A 21,229-nucleotide genomic window follows, 5' to 3' on the forward strand; every position below is an offset into this window, starting at 1 on the left:
GTTCTAACTGTAGCTTCTTGTCCCACATAGAGATTTCTCAGGAGACAGATGAGGTGATCAGGCACTCCCATTTCTTTAAGAACTTGCCATAGTTTGCTGTGGTCGACACAGTCAAAGGCTTTTGCATAGTCAATGAAGCAGAAGTAGACGTTTTTCTGGAACTCTCTAGCTTTCTCCATAATCCAGCGCATGTTTGCTATTTGGTCTCTGGTTCCTCTGCCCTTTCGAAATCCAGCTTGCACTTCTGGGAGTTCTCGGTCCACATACTGCTTAAGCCTGCCTTGTAGAATTTTAAGCATAACCTTGCTAGCGTGTGAAATGAGCGCAATTGTGCGGTAGTTGGAGCATTCTTTGGCACTGCCCTTCTTTGGAATTGGGATGTAGACTGATCTTCTCCAATCCTCTGGCCATTGCTGAGTTTTCCAAACTTGCTGGCATATTGGGTGTAGCACCTTAACAGCATCATCTTTTAAAATTCTAAATAGTTCAGCTGGAATATCATCACTTCCACTGGCCTTGTTATTAGCAGTGCTTTCTAAGGCCCATTTGACTTCACTCTCCAAGATGTCTGGCTCAAGGTCAGCAACCACACTACCTGGGGTGTACGAGACCTCCATATCTTTCTGGTATAATTCCTCTGTGTATTCTTGCCACCTCTTCTTGATGTCTTCTGCTTCTGTTAGGTCCTTACCACTTTTGTCCTTCATTCATATACTGCATGTATTAACTGAATGAATGTCATACCCGTGGCATCCATTGGGACCAGGTTTGTCCCACCCATCTTCCCAGAGGAAGCAATGTGAACCCGGCAGCCAGTGTCAGTATGCTGGTGACGCTGGCCAATAGGGAAGGCTGTTATTGCCTTTCTACAGAGGGATGCAATCTTTCTCTTGAGGTTATTCTGTGAAGCCTGCTTCTCTTACTGGTTGGTAGATGGGATGACAGTAGCCAAGTATAAACTCCTTCACTCATGAGGCAGGTAATGTATGCATTGAGGGAGATTGAGATAGACTTCCCTGATGAGACTTCCTAAGGTGCTTTCATACTTCTCACTGCCACTCAGATCAAAGGGTGGTGGTACTTGTAAGGGCTGTAGATGAGTGGTTGAGCATCTGCTTTGCATGCAGAAGGTCACAGGTTCAAAACCCAGTATTTCCAGAACTGGGAATGTATCTGAAATCCTGGAGCCACACTGCCAGTAATGAGAGCTAGTGATGAAAGCCAGTAATGATCTGTATGTGGGCCACTAAATGGAAATGGAGTACCTAGAAGATGAAAGTTGAGATTGGTCTGGAAGCTGCTGCTGGTGGAGAATGCTGTAGCAAATTTACTCTTGAATAAGCTTTACTAGCTGCCAATGAGCTACTGGGCCATGTTCAAGGTTTTGTTTTTAATCTACAACGCTCCGAACAACTTGGGACCGGCATGCTTGCAGGGGCACCTCTCTCCCTGCTTCCTGTCCAAACAACTCTAGTTGGCAGCAACCAGAGAGAGGATCTTTGTGGTGGCCCCTTTTCTATGGAATCGCCTCCCCTCGGAGTACTGACAGTGGTGGTGACATTTTGTTATTTGTAAAAAACAAACAAAAAAAACACCAATCCCATATCTGTGCACAAAAGTCTTTTTCTGGTGTTTAATTAAGGAATTAATTAATGATACTCTTGGGCTATTGATTACATTTATAGGGTGGTATTCAACTGAATACACTGACGGAGGAAGGGAGGGCGGGGGGAGCACACCACCCCTGCACCATCGGGCAGGGGTGTACCATTGTGGCCGCCCCCTGGCCATGTGCCGCGCACCCCCTGTGCACCGGGTGCCACACCCCTGCAGGTGTTGTCACGCCCCCTGGACGCATGTCACACCACCCAGGATGTGTTCCAGCCATGCCCCCATCTGCTCTCTGCCCCCGGTACCGGAGCATGCAGCTTTGCCACTGACTGAATACATGTGATAATGCAAGAATTAGTGCTAGTGTGACAGGACTGTGCCCCCTTCTCCTCACTGTGTGCCCCGTGCCAGGCCCACATCATCTTTAACCTGCGGTCATCCTGGGGCTGATGGGAGTTGGAGTTCAACAATATCCAGAGGACCACAGATACTGCATTGTTGAGTTTAAGAATGAGATAGCAAGTGTTGCAAAGGATCTTGGAGAGATATCTGCCATCTTAAGAGAGATGCCACCACTATAGGGTTAAACGAACAAATAGTCTTACACTGGGGCTTCCTCATGCCATCTAATCCAGTATTATATTTTCACCAGTGACCAGTGTATTGACCCTAGAAGTTCACAAGCAGGTCATGAGGGAGGCACCCAGGCCCTGGTTTTGATAACCAGAATTTGCTATGCCAAGCTATACTGCTTCTGGATGGAGAGATTCAAGTTAATTATCATGGCCGATAGCCATTTTTAAGTATCCATGAAAGTGTCTAATCATTTTGCTAAAAACTACAGGATTATTGAGCAGTTATGTGGGATTAACCCTCGGAGCTACTGAGTCCTTCACAAGCATATCACCTCAGTTCTTGGGGGAGGGAGGCTGAGAATACTGAAAATATTTAAATATAAATAACTATTACCCAGATGGGAAGCCAGTGGGGCAGAGGGCATGCTGGTTCAAAGACAAACCCAGCTGCAGAAATGAAATACAACAGAAATTTAAAAATAAACCCTACAAGATGATTTTTTTTATTGCTATTACTAACTAAATCCAAAGCCTGTCAGAGATATTGACAAGTCTGACATTAATGTCCCATCTTTGCTTGTATTTTGTTTGTCTAAAGGGGCTGTGAAATGAGAAGAATGAAAGAGATTTGAATGTGTCATCTTATCCCAGGCTGGAAAAAAGAAGGAGCCGGCATTACTGGTTAGAATATTTGTATCCTCTTTGCTCTTTTTGAACAATCGAAAAAGCCAACTATGCTATTATTATTATATTTATTGTGATTATTATGTTTTGTAGTAGTAGTAGTAATAATAATAATAATAGGCATTTTTCTTTATTGGGTACTGTGCACAGATTTGGATTCATTTTTAACAGGCTTGGTATTTAAAGATGATAGAAATAATGAGAAAATTTCTCTAGGGTTTCTGTCATGTAATTATGAAATACTTCCATATTAAGACAGACTGTATGCTATATGTAAGCAAGGGTGCTTATTTTCGTCAGAATAATGTGATTGGATATTCCAAGGAAGGCAAATCGTCTACTTCATCTTATTGTGGCACAATCACACTGTGTTTCTATGCTGTGTTTTATTTCCCCCCATGAGCTAAATACATAGAAAGATGGTAGCTTGCTTGTGGGCTGCTGTGAGAGTGTTTTTTCTCCAGTATTCGACTCATTATATTTTAGAAGGCTCTACCTCTTAGGACTGATACTGTAGGGAGCCTGATCTACCAATAGGGTTGCCATACACATGAGAAAACCAGGACATGTCCTTTATTGGGGGGGAGGGCAACATGCCCATCTGGGGAGATTTTTAGATTGTAAAGGAAATGTCCAGGTTTTTTGGGGTGTGTGGTTATTTGTGAGCTGCTTGGGCTCGGGCGCATCAGACTTGGGCTTGGTTTTGGGCTGCTCTGCACCCTACAGCCAGTTGCTAGTCCAATCTTGGCATCCTGTTTTAGGGATGAACCAACATGGGACCAGGAGGTCTAAACACAGGAAGGGAAGTTCAATGTGGAGAAAGTTGAAGATCTTGGTCTACCTACTCCTGCTTTATCTGGATAGTTAAATCAGAAGTGCTACAGAATATTTCTAGGCTGCAGTATTGCAGCTGGAATAAGCAAGAATAGGCTTGCAGAGGATAAGCTACAAGATCAGAAGTCAGGAATGGGAAATGGCTGTTTACAGTTAACACATAGCAAATGAAATGTTTTAAGACTGCAATCCTGTACCCAGTTATTATACACACCAATATAGATGTGATAGCATGTAACTAAGGTGTTAAATTAGGGAAATGTTTATTTCCCTTTAAACCCTCTTTAGGAATCTTACATGAATGCATATAAAAATGTCTCAAAATGAAAGAAAATACAATAATAATGTAATGGGCACTGGGCACTTCAGAACAGATGCTTCTTTATTCTTTGGTTTAGTTGAATGTCAGACCATATGTGGTTTACCCAGGATTTCTTGTGTGTATGATTGTATGAATTTCTATTCTGTAACCCATGATTCCAAATATACAAAAATAGGATCAAGAAATCGGCTCTGATGGCTTTTAGACCATGGGAACGATGAAAAAAAAAGTGAAATGGTTAGGTCTGTACTTTAGTTCTGGTCAAGTGATGTTTGTTTGAAGAATAATGCTTTTAATCTGCTTTGCTACCTCTCCTTTGCTTCAAAGGGGGACAATGGTGACAGCTGAAATTTGTTTTGTTTTTTTTAAAGAAAACATCTCTAGCAATGGTTGCCATGTTTAAAACTTGAGGGGCATTTGTATTATTCTGCACATTAGAGAAGATTTGTCTGGGATGCAGTGGGTTTCAGATTTTTCAAAAAGCTTAGTTTCACATTAAAAGGCCATTGAACACAAAGGCTCTGTCTTGGTGTTGACATTGCCAAAACTGTTATTTAGTGAAAGAAGAGGCCTGACATTACCAGATTATTTATCTTAAATTAATGCTCTTTTTCGGCATAGCCTTCCACAATAGTGTCTAAGCCTTTCTGGCTGCTTTACAGCACAAATTACAAAGGTACTTGCCATTATTATGAAGCATATTATTAATTTTCTTTCACCCCCACAAGTATACAGAGGAATATGTGAAGTTAGGAGCTAAATCCAAGCTGCCTTTCCAACAAGAGATGTCAATGGCACAGTGTCTGCTCACAATGAAGCTTGCTAAATCTTTGCAGATTATTTATGATGTAACTTGACCTGAAGATGCCATTTATTGGGTGGTTCCCCCCCCCCCAACCCACTTCCCAGCCAGTGCAAACAACTTCCCACGTACTCAACCAGGAAAGGTCCAGTGATGCCAATGACCAGGAGAATTTCTTATTAGCTGTGGCTCTGCCTGGAGAAGTCAAACCTCTCCTCAGTTATCAATGGTCTAGTCATTTCCAGATTTGACAGCAGCAATGTGGTTGCCTTTAATAGACTGCCTCTCCCCATAAGAACTGAAATGGACCCTGTGACTATCCTCCAAGGCCCTTCTTCATGTGCCTCCTCCAAGAGAGGTCCAGAACGGCCCTCCCTGCTTGTGGAATGACCTCCTTATGAAGGCTTACCTGGCACCTTCATTACATATCTTTAGGTGCCAGGCAAAGAGATACCTCTTCTACTTTGGCTAATTAAACAATCTATGGCCTTTTAGACTGGGGGCTAAACATGGGGGTATTGTTTTGTTTGTAACCATTTTGTTTTTATATTGTAAACTGTTCCGTGATCCTTGGATGAAGGGCAGCATGATAATAATGGTAATAATAATAATAGTTTGGAAAATTTATAGCCTTTGATGACAATCCAGAAATGTTATGACAGAGAAGCGGATAGACAGAAATGTTTACCTGTCTCCCAGAATACCAGAGCATTGGGTCACTCAAAATCAATTGGCAGACAAAATTGTTTTATTTGCCTGTGGAGTTATCTTTCAACTTGATGTGGTGATAGCCATTGTCCAAGATGGCTATTAAAAGAGGATTAAGCAAACATATGAAATATAGATCCATCACCAGCCATTACCAGTGATAGCTCAATGGAATTTCCATGTTCAGAGACAGAATAACTCTGAATCCTGGTTGCTGGGGGACAAACAATGGGAGGCATTTGTTGCTTTCATGCCCGACTTGTAGGCTTCCCAGAGACTATTTTGCTGGAAACAACTGGAAACAGGATGCTAGACTACTAGATGAACATTTGGTCTGATCCAGCACACAGTGAACGCCAACATGAAGTAACCTGATCACTTCCGTATGCAACAGGGTGCAGCTGTCCTTCAGATTTTGCACATCTTCAAAGTTTGGGATGTAGTTCTGGACTCAAATAAATCTTCAAAAATGCATATAAGAAATACATACTTTCAGAGAAAGTACATTTAGGTACTTTCTAGGAAGCACATATTTTGTGCATTTTCTAATGTAAATGAATACAGAAATGAGATGGGATGGATTTATAGATGAACATATGCAAAAGTGACATGGACTTGAAACAGATCTGTTTGTCCATGGTGGGAGAAAGCAGTCACAGAAAGCTATTAGCAATAAGAGATCCTGAATTTCAACTACCGGTACCAAAGAGAGAGAGAGGGGGGGGGAATTACTCCTACATTTTGTGTGTGTGTACTTTCCTGTTTAGGCCCGTTTCTTCAGTCACTCAAAGGCAAGTTTAGAGAACACTTTGTTCCCCTGTCCTGTCTCAGCTTTCTTCCTCTCTCTTTTTCTCTTCCTTTTACATGCTAATTCCCCACAGTGTTTAAACAGCTTCCAATTGCACAGACCTTTTCAAATGACCCGTGCTCTGCCTGACCAGAGCATGAACCCTTGCTCCAGTCATTTGCAGGGAGGTTCCCCATTCCATGCATATAAATACGTGCTATAAAACTACAGAGCACATAGTTAAATGGACACTCTTTTGTATGTAAAGCTTCTTTTTCTGCTCAGGCTAGTTTAGCGATTGTATATAAATTGCTGTTTGTGCTGAAAGGGGCTTCCAGGAATCTTCCCTTGTACTTAAAAAGATCTTGATCATTTTCTTTTCTTTTTTGAAAGGTACGTTTCAGTACATATTTGCAGCTGGTGCTTTCTAAGCTGCGGTATACAATTCTGTGCTTTAAAACTTGGAGCATATTTCATGCTGGAGTAGTAATCGACGTGAGGCGTCCAAACGGCCTTTGTCTCCTTCCTTAAGGAAAGCCACACCGTTTGGTTAAAGAAGTGGCCTTGGTAGTAGAATTGGCTCATTAAAAATTAGCTGATCTCGGATAAATAGGGCTTCGGTACACTTCATAAAGATCATAATAACTATAATAATAAATTAATTAATAATGCATGAAGGGAGAAGGGCTCTAGACAGATCCAAAGGCCCTCTCATCTCTGGAAATGGGATTTTCACAAAAGCAGGCTTACAAGGACAAGTGTCCTTGACGGCTGATGCTTGGCATTCTTACATTCTGGCATGTTTTCGATGTACCTTGGAGTACCTGGACAGAAATCATGTTTGTCATTTGCAACTCAAGCTGGCAGGATGCTTTGACAGTGAGAACCATCCCTTTGGCCTAATTTCAGAGGGGGCTCAGCTCCAAAAAGCAGCACTTGGCTCTGAAATCAGAACCACGTGTCGGCAAGGGATTATTTTTGTCTACTGCTTAGACAGGAGGATACTGTTAAGTCATGCGCCGTGTCTTCCTTGCCCCTGCAGCAGCATACTGAAAAGGCTCTGAGGAGAAAAGAGGAAGGGGGCTTTTCCAAGTAGACTTGAGTTCTGACACTTTCAAATTTAAGTACTCCTCATTTCCTGTTCCATCTGACATTCTGATTGCAAACTGTTAGTTCAAATCAATCATGCTTGCTCACATAGCGTACCCTTCCTGTTTTAGATGTGTGTGAGTTGGATTTGTAGCATGACGTTCCACTGTGGAGTGTTCCTGTTCACAACTGCAGCCAGCCAGCCATGTTCCCTTCCAGAATACGCCATTCCATCCTGTTTTCCAGACTCCCAGGGTTCTACTCCTTATCCAGAATTCCATGACCACTGAGCACTGGATTGTTTGGGAGTCCACATTCCAGGTTTTTTTGCCTCCCTGCATTTGTTCAGTGAACCCACTGAAACTTTTATGCATGGTTTGTACATCAGCTGGCTACATCAGTAAAGGTAAAGGGACCCCTGACTATTAGGTCCAGTCATGTCCGACTCTGGGGTTGCGGCGCTCATCTCTCGTTATTGGCCGAGGGAGCTGGCGTACAGCTTCCAGATCATGTGGCCAGCATGACAAAGCCACTTCTGGTGAACCAGAGCAGCACACGGAAATGCCGTTTACCTTCCTGCTTGGAGCAGTACCTATTTATCTACTTGCACTTTCGAACTGCTAGGTTGGCAGGAGCTGGGACCAAGCAACGGGAGCTCACCCCATCATGGGGATTCGAACCGCCGACCTTCTGATCGGCAAGCCCTAGACCCACAGCGCCACCCGCGTCCACCCAACTACATCAGTATCCGCACTCAAACAATTCCTTGTTCCGTGTTTGTGTTTGATATCTAGACACACATATAGAGATACACACAGAGAGATGCATACAATATTTTTGAATACAGTTGCTTCACACATGCACACATACTCACACATGCACACTATACTCGCACACATACTCACACATGCACACTATACTCGCAGGTCTCAGGGCGGTTCACAGAATGAAATCAGATTGTAAAACCACAAAGTACATGAGTGGTATAGAAATGTACATATACCTTAATCAACCCACACCCACACCTTTTTCTTGTCATTCTTTTCTTAGTTCAAATTCAAAATGCAATACACAAATGTGAAAAATCTGTTTTGCAGAGAGGGAAATCAGATTAGTACGGTATATGCACCACAATCAGTGGTACTTCCTTTCAGCTCTCTACAAAATCCATCTTGTTCCCAACCCAAAAGCATCTATGTGGGGATTAGAAGTGAAAAAGATAAAGTATGATAAGTGACACTGGCTACAGAGGCAGGGCGTGTATGAAGGTTAGGTATGGAGGATATATGCAAAACACACACACACACACACACACACACACACACACATCTTGGAAATATATTTCATTGTTTTCAAACCTTATGTGAAAATAGATCCTTTGAAATTACCCTAGGGAATACCCCTATTATTTCCCACCTTTCCTCTCATTTAGCAAGGACTAGTCAAATGTGTAGCATATATATGCCTGAAGGAAAGGTCAGTTCAGACTTAGCTCAGTCGCAGGTCTTCCTCGGGGACTGGGAACAGATGGTGTCAAGACCTCCCACCACCCGCTTCAATAGCTTTCCAGAGGTTCTCACAATTCATCTTGGTGGACAATGCTCCCCAGGAGACGAAGCACCTCCCAGAGTGCTGAATGGATTAGCAACGCAAATTTCGAATTGAACATTACTCAGGATTCAATGTTAATAGCATGACCTGAAAGAAATATTAGGTTGGCCTGTGCCTTTGGCCTTGTGTACACTGTCTCAACAATGAATTAGCCACAGGTCACACATCATGTGGTGGTAGTTGGCTGATCATGTTTGAAATCAAAAGAATCACACAGTGCTATATTGATGAAGAAATCTATGGATTCTCTTTTTGTGGAATAACCTTGAAAACTGGTTCCATTGTACAAGGGGCATGTCCCTCGTTAAACTGGTAGAAAAATTGCACATTTTTTTTAAATAAAAAAACCCCACCTTGCACACTATTTTATGATATTTTGCTTGACCTAATAAAGGTATTGTCCTATATATACTTTTCCTATATATACTTATGGGCCAACACAGCTACCTTTACTTTTTGTATTGATTCCCTGGTTCTTCATGAGATTACTTCAAAAGGAATGTATCTTTTATGGTGCAACCATGGTAGATGCAATAGATATTTAAATAATGCTCCTGGGTGTCAAAGCACCACCATTTCTGCGTTTTTCTTTTCATCTGACAGAACTGCATGACTGGGTGAAATAATAATAATAATAATAATAATAATAATAATAATAATAATAATAATTCAGCCGTCTTCATCTTTCTAAATGCAGTGAAGATTCTCCAGGGAAATAAAATGGAAAAATCTCATGCTTGCTGACTACAAATTACACCAGCTACCTCAACAGAGCTCTCTTGTCTCCAGATGTGGTCAGGTGGCTTAGACCTTATGTACAGCAGTGGAAAGGATTTCCCCTTTAGCGGTTCAACTACACTAGCTCCAGTCAAATTGGGCATCCATTAACAGATAACTAACTGTGCTAACGATGGGACACAGGTGGCGCTGTGGGTTAAACCACAAAGCCTAGGGCTTGCTGATCAGAAGTTTGGCGGTTCGAATCCCTGCGACGGGATGAGCTTCCGTTGCTCGGTCCCAGCTCCTGCCCACCTAGCAGTTCGAAAGCACATCAAAGTGCAAGTAGATACTGTATTTTCCTGCGTATAAGACTACTTTTTAACCCAGGAAAATCTTCTCAAAAGTCGGGGGTCGTCTTATATGCCAGGTCGTATTTCTTATATGGTGAGTATATCCCAAACTCTATATTTTAACTGGAAAAGTTGGGGGTCGTCTTATACGCCCAGTCGTCTTATACGCCAGAAAATACGGTAAATAGGTACCGCTCCAAGTGGGAAGGTAAACGACGTTTCCGTGCGCTGCTCTGGTTCACCAGAAGCGGCTTTGTCATTCTAGCCACATGACCTGGAAGCTGTACACCAGCTCCCTCGACCAATAATGCGAGATGAGTGCCACAACCCCAGAGTTGGTCACAACTGGACCTAATGGTCAGGGGTCCCTTTACCTTTAACTGTGCTAATGAGTGTGTTTGTGAGCAGATAGCTAGCATGGCTGTATGATGCTCGCAAATTGGTCGCTATCCAATTATAGGTGCTTTGTGAGAATCGCACAAAAATGTTAGTGCTAAGCATTAACTTTCATTAAAAGTCATCAGAATCTGAAGTGTCTACCTATTTCTAGCAGCTTTTGTGATTTTTGGGAGAGGACTCATAAGCAGTTAGCTTCATAAAGTGATCCCCGATTGTCTCGGATCAGCTATATGGCTGGAAGCACTGCCCTAATTCTAATGGACTTAATGGACTTAATTTGGCTATAGCATACCCTCCAAAGCCTTGAAGCCAGAATCTTGGACACCTTCTTCCTGTTTTGGCAAGGAGGCCATTTTGATTGTAGTGATCTTGTGTGATTTTGTGCCATGGTCTCCCTCACAAAGGGGACCCAGATGGCACTGTGGGTTAAACCACAGAGTCTAGGGCTTGCTGATCAGAAGGTCAGCGGTTTGAATCCCTGCAACGGGGTGAGCTCCCATTGCTCGGTCTCAACTCCTGCCAACCTAGCAGTTCGAAAGCACAATGAAGTGCAAGTAGATAAATAGGTACTGCTCCGGCGGGAAGGTAAATGGCGTTTCTGTGCACTGCTCTGATTCGCCAGAAGCAGCTTTGTCATGCTGGCCACATGACCTGGGAGCTGTCTGCGGACAAACGCCTGCTCCCTCAGCCTACAGAGTGAGATGAGCGCCGCAACCCCAGAGTCGGAAACAAATGGACCTGTTGATCAGGGGGCCCTTTACCTTTACTCCCTCACAAAAGTACTTTTTGGGGACACAAAAAGTACTTTGGTGCTGCAAAATTGTGAGAGATCAGGGCCACCAAAATGGCTGCCATTCTCTCATGAAGTGATAGTTTGAATTGTTTTTATATTCTAGTGAAGGGGTATCCAGGGCTGGTCTGGACATTTTTCTGCCTGTGGCAAAGCAGAGAATGTCATTATACCATCTGCCTAGTACCCAATGGTGGCCAAGGTATTTAGCCACCTGAGGCAGGAATTCCCACAAATGCCTCTCCACTTCCCTGCCATCAAAACCCTTTTTTAAATAAATTAACCAACCATTTCCTGCCCTTTCCTGACACCCTGCCTGAGGCAGATGCCTAACTCTGTCTAATAAAAGGCTCAGACCAGGTGGATATCAAACAAAAGAATGAACAAATGAACAAATAGACTTGAAAATCCATGCTAGAACAAGTAACAAAGGGACAGTCCTGGTGATTACAGTGTTCTGCTGACATAAGCATTTGTCCCTTAGAAAGTAGACTGGGATCACAAAGTCAAAATCCACCCCCAGCTGGCTTCCACCCGCTATCGACCATGCACATTTCTTCAGTTACATGCATGCACACGAAAGCTCATACCAAAATAAAAACTTAGTTGGTCTTTAAGGTGCTACTGAAGGAATTTTTTTATTTTACTTTGATCCAGACCAACACGGCTACCTACCTGTATCGACCATGGTTGCATTTGAATTGATAACCTTGAGATAAAAGACCCTTTCTTGCGTCCCCAATCTGCAAAGCCATCGAGCCTTCAATATGCCATGTAAAATCAATTTCCATATGACATTTTTTTATACAATCATTCCCTTTATTAATTATTATTAATATTAATGACTGCAATTGTCTTGATGGATGTACTCATTACTACCAGAGTACGTAAGTTCATTGTCTGTGTGCTTATTGCTTCTTGTGTCTCTTCCCCACAGTTGCTGTTTAGATAGGCAACACTGATAAAGAAAAGGCAAAGAGAATAGAAAACTAGGCTGCGTTCCTTTATGCATACTGAGTGGCAGTGAAATATTGTAAGGACCCCAGCAGTCAAAAAAAATAAAAATAAAAAGGAGAGTAATCCCATCAAAGGTGGTGTGTTATTTCCAGTAAATTGAAAGCTGGAATCCCATTTTGATGCGGAAATAAGCATGTCTGCAGACTAATATGTGAGAATGTTAAAAAATAGGTGACTTAAAATAAAATCAGTGAGAATATGCAACATGGCAACACAAATCACCAGAGGGAAAATTCAATGAAGGAAGCAAATTACATGCCCTCAGTGGAATGGCTTTTTGCCCCAAGGAAATAGAAAGCAGGTCATGTTAATGGGCAGGGGGAACCTTGGGAATTTGTCTGTCATATACATGCCCCTTCTAAAATTAAAAGCAATCATTATATAAGGGACAAAGAGCACAGGTTGGATAAAAATCTTAAATCTCTCTCTCTCTCTCTCTCTCTCTCTCTCTCTCTCTCTCTCTCTCTCTCTCTCACACACACACACACACACACACGAAATCAAACCCAGAAAGAAAGAAATAGTGGTGCATGTAAGAGATTTAGTCTGTGCAACCCAAATGCTGAAGTAATGAATGGATCATGCAGCAAACATCATAAATCAGTCTCTTTCATTCAGATTTAATACAAATGACCCACAAGCTCAGAGTTTAAGTGACTTCAAAGTTCAGTTGGTGCCCTTGGACAGGAAACAGATGTAAACAGGGCTAAAAATTACATCAAAGCGAGATTCTCTAAGCACAGTATGCATCGGCTCATGCTGCAGTGTGTCACAGTGTGTAAATTAAGCAGCCCAAAACCCAGTGGTGCCTTGGGATTGAGGTCACTGGGAGCTTTCTGGAAGCTTGCTCATGGGATCACCACCAAATGACTTTTCTCCTTTCTTCCATGATACCACAGCAGCTGCAAAGGGTGGGTCAGGTCCCTTTAGGGGCCCACTGAGAACCAACAGCACTGTTGTGCTTGATGACACTTGGTACTAGGCTTAGTTTGAACCAGAATCCTCCATAACAAGGTCACCATAATTTGGAGATGGTTGTGGGTCATTACTTGACTGGCATGTTAAGGAAATGTATGAGATGCAGGAGCTGTAGTTCCCCCTTATGACACCTCAGTGTATGTTCATCTCTGTGGCTGTGGGCCCTTGGCTTCTGTCTACTCCTGATGCTTCTAAAAGGAGGAAGTGACTCTTTTCAGGATCCTTTTCTTGTTTTGCACAAGAGACCTCCTTTGAATCCAGCATGATGATAAGATCTTAATTAACTGGCATTGTCCATTTCCCACTGATAATAGGCCTTTGAAATCTTCAATCATGCTTTGGAAAGTTCAAAGAAAGTGATAGCAGTTCCCATTTCAGTAGGCCAAAAGATAGATATCAACTTTCATTTTTCTTTAGAAAGAAGATTCATGTATGAACCACAAACGCATCATGTGCTTTAGACTTTCAACAGAGCTGTTCACCGAAATAGGAATTTTAAAGAGGCTTCGTGGTTACTGAAGGGGTTTCAGCCAAGAAATTGATTAATGTCAAGATGCCTAACCTTATTTATGGATCACACTGGTTGTTGTTGTTGTTTAGTCGTTTAGTCGTGTCCGACTCTTCGTGACCCCATGGACCATAGCACGCCAGGCACTCCTGTCTTGCACTGCCTCCCGCAGTTTGGTCAAACTCATGTTCGTAGCTTCGAGAACACTGTCCAACCATCTCGTCCTCTGTCGTCCCCTTCTCCTAGTGCCCTCCATCTTTCCCAACATCAAGGTCTTTTCCAAGGATTCTTCTCTTCTCATGAGGTGGCCAAAGTATTGGAGCCTCAGCTTCACTATCTGTCCTTCCAGGGAGCACTCAGGGCTGATTTCCTTAAGAATGGATAGGTTTGATCTTCTTGCAGTCCACGGGACTCTCAAGAGTCTCCTCCAGCACCATAATTCAAAAGCATCAATTCTTCGGCGATCCGCCTTCTTTATGGTCCAGCTCTCACTTCCATACATCACTACTGGGAAAACCATAGCTTTAACTATACGGACCTTTGTCGGCAAGGTGATGTCTCTGCTTTTTAAGATGCTGTCTAGGTTTGTCATTGCTTTTCTCCCAAGAAGCAGGCGTCTTTTAATTTCGTGACTGCTGTCACCATCTGCAGTGATCAAGGAGCCCAAGAAGGTGAAATCTCTCACTGCCTCCATTTCTTCCCCTTCTACACTGGTAAATATACCCAATTTGCTGGTTTAGATTTTATCTCATGTTATTTATCACAAAGGATGAGGGTTGATAGCCACACAAGGCCCAACATTTTGTTTAAAACAAAATCTAATCCAATTTAACTCTTATAATATTAAAAGCTGTCAATGCAGTTGCACCAGAAATACTACAGACAGAATACATATCACCAATACATAATGTATGTTTCTTAGGAGTATGAAAGATATAGAACCTGGACCTGAGAAAGAGGCACTTTCTGGGTAATCTATTGGGAACACTGTACAAAGTCTCTAGCATATACGTTTGATGTATGGTGGGTATGGGAGTCAGCCTTGGGCCCATGAAAGCCCCCAGTGAGTATGAAGAACATCATAGGAGATCTAAGTTGAACCTCACCTAACTGTGTGATCCATTCATCAAAACAAAAGAGAAAGACCATTCCCTCTATAGATACAGCTTATTATTATTCCTTGGCAGCAGGATGCGGCTTCGCTGTTGATCCATCATGTACAAATAGATGCTTCCAAAAAAAGTTCCTGCTCTTCCTCAACATGCATGTATACATGTATGTACACATGTATGTGCAGGCAACACAAGGAGCCATTATAAGGAATGGGGGCTGGTTGTGTGTGCCTTTAATATCCTGTCCTTCTCTACATGATTCAATTCATCAATGCTTTGTGAGTATCTGAGTAATTTGAATCAAGGAAGAAATGTTGGATGATCCACTCAGCAGATGACAGCTGAACCAGTCTTCCAAGGCAGGGTGTATCACAAACAGTGGAGGTAATTCCTGTCCCTCTGAATATAGTAGTGTCAGCAAACTTTTTCAGCAGGGGGCAAGTCCACTGTCCCTCAGACCTTGCGGGGGATTGGACTATATTTTGGAAAACAAAATATGAACGAATTCCTATGCCCCACAAATAACCCAGAGATGCATTTTAAATAAAAGCACACATTCTAATCATGTAAAAACACCAGGCAGGCCCCACAAATAACCCAGAGATGCATTTTAAATAAAAGGACATTCTACTCATGTAAAAACATGCTGATTCCCGGACCATCTGTGGGCATCGGATTTAGAAGGCGATTGGGCTGGAACCGGCCCCCAGGCCTTAGTTTTCCTACCCATGGTGCAAACTGACTGGCAGTGGCTTTCCAGGGTTCAAGATGTGGAGGGGGGCATTCCCATCCCTACCTTGGGATTCTAAGAATTGAACCTAGGACTTTCTGCACGCAAAACAGATACTGTAATTTGCCTCTGAGCAACATGGCCCAAATTCTATATGATATAATTCCGGAAAACGTTATTTTCTAAATAATTCCAAACATTGCTGCAATAGTAGAATGTATGTCAAAGAGGAAAAACAAAGGAAAGAAATTGAGATGATTTGGTATACTTGCAGATGATATGCAGTCTATTTTAAACAATTATTGATTAAGAAGGGCCAGCAAGTGCTTGGAATACATGAAAATTTACATAAGCAAATTGGCTGATCTAGATAACATGCATCTTTGGGGGGGCTCAGGGAATTAGTTAATGAATGTACAACTCATAATTGTCTTTAAAATACTTGGGGGCTATTTCTTTTAATCCTTGCTCAAGCAAAGTCAGTGGGGATCAGATACAGTGGGTTATTAGAAGGCGTGACATAATTTTTATCTTCATGCTGCTAATTTGCTTGTGCTGGTCTCATAAGAAGAGCTCTGCTGGATCAGACCAAAGGGCCTTTTGTCCAACATCCTGTTCTCCTACTGGCGAACCAGATACCTATGAGAAGCACATAAACAGGTCATGGTCACAACTGTCGTTCCCCAGAAACTGATGCAAGGCCCTCGGTTAGTGGCCACTAATGTATGGCTTTGCTTCGTTTTGTGTAAGCATGCAAGTGGGAAGTTCAGCACCCACTGAACTGTTTTATATGTGATCATAGTTGATGATAGAATAATTAAAGAATTAAAGTAGTTCCTTCAGTGGATGGACCTCTGGTTATCATGATAGAACTTCTCCCTCTCAACTCCCTTTGGGTTCCACCAATGCTATGGAGGAGATTTGAGGAGGGTAGGGGGCATGTACAGAGAGACTATTGCGCTATGCAAACTTATAATGGGGGAGCTGAATGGAAAATGGAAAAGTAGACAATATGGAAGGTGGCAGCTGCTGATTGTGTTTGTGTAGTATGGCAGATAAGAAACATAGGGTTTGGCAGGGAAGAGGGCCAAGGTGTTGAGGGTAAGAGTCTAGGTGGGGTCTTGGCATATTGTGGGTCTGGCAGGGTGGAATATTAACTCAGGAAGGAAGTAGGTCCCCGCCCCCCCTTATACATTTAGGGCTTTAAACACCAAATGAACTTAGCCAAGAGCACAGATGTGACTTTGCATAACTTCTGTTCTGTTCCACAGGAAGTCTCCAGGGAACTGTGATCTGTTCCATGTCACATATTAAATGAATGTGATTATGGGAAATAAGTCATTTAGCATTTAACATACACCAGCCCCTTTCAGATTTTGAACGAGCTGGTGGACAATGAATGGTGGCTCACTGAAGTGGCAGAACCAAACATTCCAAGAAATGAGCGAAACTAGTGATAGATTCTTGGTTGTCAGGCAGCGTTCCTGGTGGCTGAACTGAGATTTCCAAGAAATAAGTATAGAAAACATACCCTATCGATCTGATTATAAGTCAACAGAGCTGGAGTTCATCAAGCCAGCCATTGTGTGTAGCGGTCAAATGAAATCTTGGCAACATGTCTTCTCTTACTGGCAACAATCCTAGGTTTGTTTTATAAGATTTGCATGCTCCATTCAAAAGTGCTCAGGACTCCTACGTAACATAAAGCAAAAGGCTAATGTTGAATGCCTTGCCTAGATGTCTGGTTAAATGGTCCACCCTTTCCTGCTCTTTGCCATTTTGCAGTGCAGTGCTTTGACATGGATTTCTATTTCCCCCTGAAATAATACATTTTAAAAATAATAGGGGGAAGGAAACAACACAGCAATTGTCAAAAAACAGGAGCAAGATCCCCCCCCCGATTTTAATTCTTCTTATAGCTTTCTTCCTTCTCACAAACATAGATTCCATATCTGCGTGTGGAGAGGGAAGAGAGAATTCCCCCTATTCCTGATGAGCCATTGTTTCCCCACAAATCTGTTCCAAATGGTGTGGAGACCCTCTGGAGCAGCATGAGAAGTTGCACGAAGGGCTGAGGGGGGGGGGGAGAGTGGGATTCTCCTTCCACCACTGGGAGCCTCTGCTGGATCAAAGACTGTGTCATCAATGGAAGAAGCTCTGATGCCCTAAGTGGCAACTCAGATCCAAGCCACTTAGATTGAGGGCGGGGGGGGGGGGCAGTGTGTTAATTTTTCTTCAGTAACATCACTGTGCAGGCATCATCATGCAGCCATATCTGATTGGCTATGTGCTAGCATGATGTCATCATGATGGCCTTGTGATCTGAGATTGGCCAGGACCACATAGTGGAAAAAGAAGGTTCTCAAGTAGCAGGTGAAGACAATGGCTCCAAATACATGGGGAAAAAACAACAACAATAAAATATCCTAACAGTAATCAGTAGTTTTTTCCATGCATTCATTCCCTCCCATCAACTTTCCCAGGGAAAAGCTAGTGTTTTCGTATTTGTTGCCCTACCCACAAGGACAGAGTTTTTAAGAGATTGTTTAAGGAGAACTCAGATGATAGAATGGTTAACAACTTTGCCATAGGATCCACAGTAGACAACAGTTTACCTGGAAAGAGGATAGACATCCGTAGAACACAGATGTTTAACTGAACACTGCTGTAGCTTGATTTCCCCATCATTTTTCCTTCTAAAGGGCTTTCAAGTTTGCTGTTGCCACTTAGAGCTTAGTGTAAATATTGCACTGTAATTATTTACCAGCTGGAATGAATTGGAGAGTATTTAATGTATTGAGTACTGAAGGGACCAGCCTAGTTGCCCTATGAGCACATTAGGAATGAATTATTTCTTGATATGGATTTATTAAGAGCCTTTAAACTAAATGACAGTAGCTCATTAAATTCAATAAGCTGGACACTATTATCAGAATAATAGGCAGGGCCCTTTCCCCCTGTTTCCCTATCGCTTTGCTGTTTCTGTAATCTGCATAACATTTGAAGGCACCTGACAGATGCTTCAGATATTCAAGCATTTGATCAGCCTTGTAACCTTTTGAAATTTAGAAGAGGGATTGTTGAAAAGCGCTACGCATGAGAACAGGGGGGAATAAATACACCAGCAAATAAATGCATGCTTTTGCTGAGGCTGACAAGTCATAGGGATCTGCTGTGAACAAGAAACAGTTTCTGCTCTAAGCAGTCGTTTGAAAAGCTCTGTCATTTGTTGGTTACCACATACAGTGTCTCTATCATCAGAAGAGAAATCTTGGCTCCCATCAAATGGTGAGAAAACTGCCTACTAATAATTCATTTGGCATTACAGTATATCCAAAAAATGTCTCATGCTGGAAAACAAAGGTGCACTGTCTGTGCTCATACTCTCTTGTTATGATTTTGTTGGGACAAAGAAGGGCCTGCAAATGTTCTCTTTTATCTAGGATGGAGGAGCCCTTTCTTCCCTAGAAATGCATTCTGATTTTTAGATTGTTTACTAGTACAAAGCCCCTTGAAATTTAGGAGACTTAGAGAGACCTGGAAGCTATAATGCTAGCTGGAGTCAGTGGAAATACCTGGGATTGAACTTGAGACTTTCTGCATGAAAAGTGCGTGCATGGCCCTTCTCATAGGACAAGGAGTAATTTACCTATAGGCCATCTATGCTGGACCCCTAAGGTACTTGGGAATCATCTGAAACATTACCCATTAATGAATCAAGCATTCTGCCTTTGGAAGTACATTTGCTTCCAATCTTCCCTCTAAACTAATTAATTACAGGTGGAGATGAATCAGCGTACAGGGGGGAGGTTCAAAAAGTATCTACATGGTGCCTAGAGAATAACTTGCACCTAAATATTAGTGCGGGTGGCACTGTGGGTTAAACCACAGAGCCTAGAGATTGCCGATTAGAAGGTTGGCGGTTCGAATCTCCACGACGGTGTGAGCTCCCGTTGTTTGGTCCCAGCTCCTGCCTACCTATAGCAGTTCGAAAGCACGTCAAGTGCAAATAGATAAATAGGTACCGCTCTGGCGGGGAGGTAAACAGTGTTTCCGTGCGCTGCTCTGGTTCGCCAGAAGCAGCTTTGTCATGACCTGGAAGCTGTACGCCGGCTCCCTCGGCCAATAACGCAAGATGAGCGCCGCAACCCCAGTGTCGGTCACGACTGGACCTAATGATCAGGAGTCCCTTTAACTTTATCTTTAAATATTAGCAAGACAAAGGAGATGGTGTTGGACTTTTGGAGGAAGAGAGGGGAACTAGCCCTGTTACATATCCGGGGGGGGGGGGGTTTGGGTGGAGAGAGTCTCTTCCTTTACATTCCTGGGAGTTTACTTTAGTGAAGACCTCACTTGGAAAAACAATATAAACTCAGGTGGTTAGGAAGGCCCAACAGAGACTCCACTTCCTCAGGGTCTTGCAAAAGAACAATATTAAACAACAGTTGATGACCTCCTTCTATGAAAGTGTCCTCTCATATTGTATCACAGTGTGTTACGTTGGCTTGACAGCCACGGACAGAAAGTCTTTACAGAGGGTGGTGAACACAGCACATGATATCATGGGCTGTCCCGTGAGCCCGCTAGATGACACCGCAAGGGATCGTTTCCTTAGGAGAGCGAGAAAAATTATCAGGGATGATTCACACCCTGGCCAGCACCTCTTTGATCTTCTACCCTCGGGCAGGAGATATAGAAGTATAATCAGTCTTACCAACAAGCTAAAAAACAGTTTCTATTTGTGGGCTGTTAGGCTGCTGAACGGAAAATAATATAGTGCAACTGACTTTTGGGGTTGGTGTGTTGTGCAACAAGCACACAGAGTGCAATGAGATTGAGTGTTTGGGGGGGAGGGAGGCTTGGTTAATTTCATTGTACACAGGCTGTACATTGACAATAAAGATGTTATTATTAAACAGAATCCTAAGGGCAGCCCACGCAGTTCCTTTGTGGAAGATGGTACTTTTGAAGAGTTTGTTGCGGCATTTGTGATGGCTGCCAGGAGCTCATGCAAGCTGTGAATGTAGCCATATTTAAAACTCCAGACTTCTGTATATTGCCTTCTATAATAAGATTAAACTGTGACAGTATTCTGTAAAAGAAAATAATAACTTGGTTCTCATTGCTGTTAAACCTCCATTGCCTGTGCTGCATCTTCACCAGTTGAAGACATTATAGCTCATGATGTTAGTCATTTATTTAAGAAATCTTTCCCGCATTTGTAAGATCACAGGAGTGATGAGCTGAGAGTGCAGTTAAATAGGTTTGCAGTGAAAGTTCTGCATGGATGACAGGCCCATGGACACCCCCCCCCCCAACTGATATCAGCAGCAGTAGGACTCAATCACCACTCTTTTGCAAGGTCAATGAATGTGTTTTAGAGACATTTAGTTGATCAACATTTAAAACACTATTCACTACCACAAAGGAGATAAACAAAGAAATGGCATGGACGGGTGGGCAAGGGCCAGTACTATTCAGAAAGCAATTGCAGTCGTACAATATATGCCATTACCACTAAACATACCAATATGTACCATTACTCCTCTAGAACCAGCTCTAAATTCTGGTCACCATGGAATGCTTCCTTTAGCACAAACAC

At 42.6% G+C, this 21,229-nt stretch overlaps 1 protein-coding gene across 3 annotated transcripts in view; it reads left to right on the forward strand.

Moving 5' to 3' along the window:
* CHL1 (cell adhesion molecule L1 like) overlaps positions 1-21,229 on the forward strand; it is a 199,556-nt gene that overhangs the window by 48,477 nt on the left and 129,850 nt on the right. For 2 of the 3 annotated variants that reach the window (XM_035106606.2, XM_035106610.2), the window contains exon 3: positions 2,785-2,867. The exons of the other annotated variant lie outside the window; for it this stretch is intronic. The gene's annotated coding sequence lies outside the window, so the exon portion shown is untranslated. The remainder of the gene's footprint in view (positions 1-2,784; positions 2,868-21,229) is intronic. 3 annotated transcript variants of the gene reach the window in all.

Source organism: Zootoca vivipara, chromosome 2, assembly GCF_963506605.1.
Source record: "Zootoca vivipara chromosome 2, rZooViv1.1, whole genome shotgun sequence".
In the NCBI taxonomy this organism is placed as follows: Eukaryota; Metazoa; Chordata; class Lepidosauria; order Squamata; family Lacertidae; genus Zootoca; species Zootoca vivipara.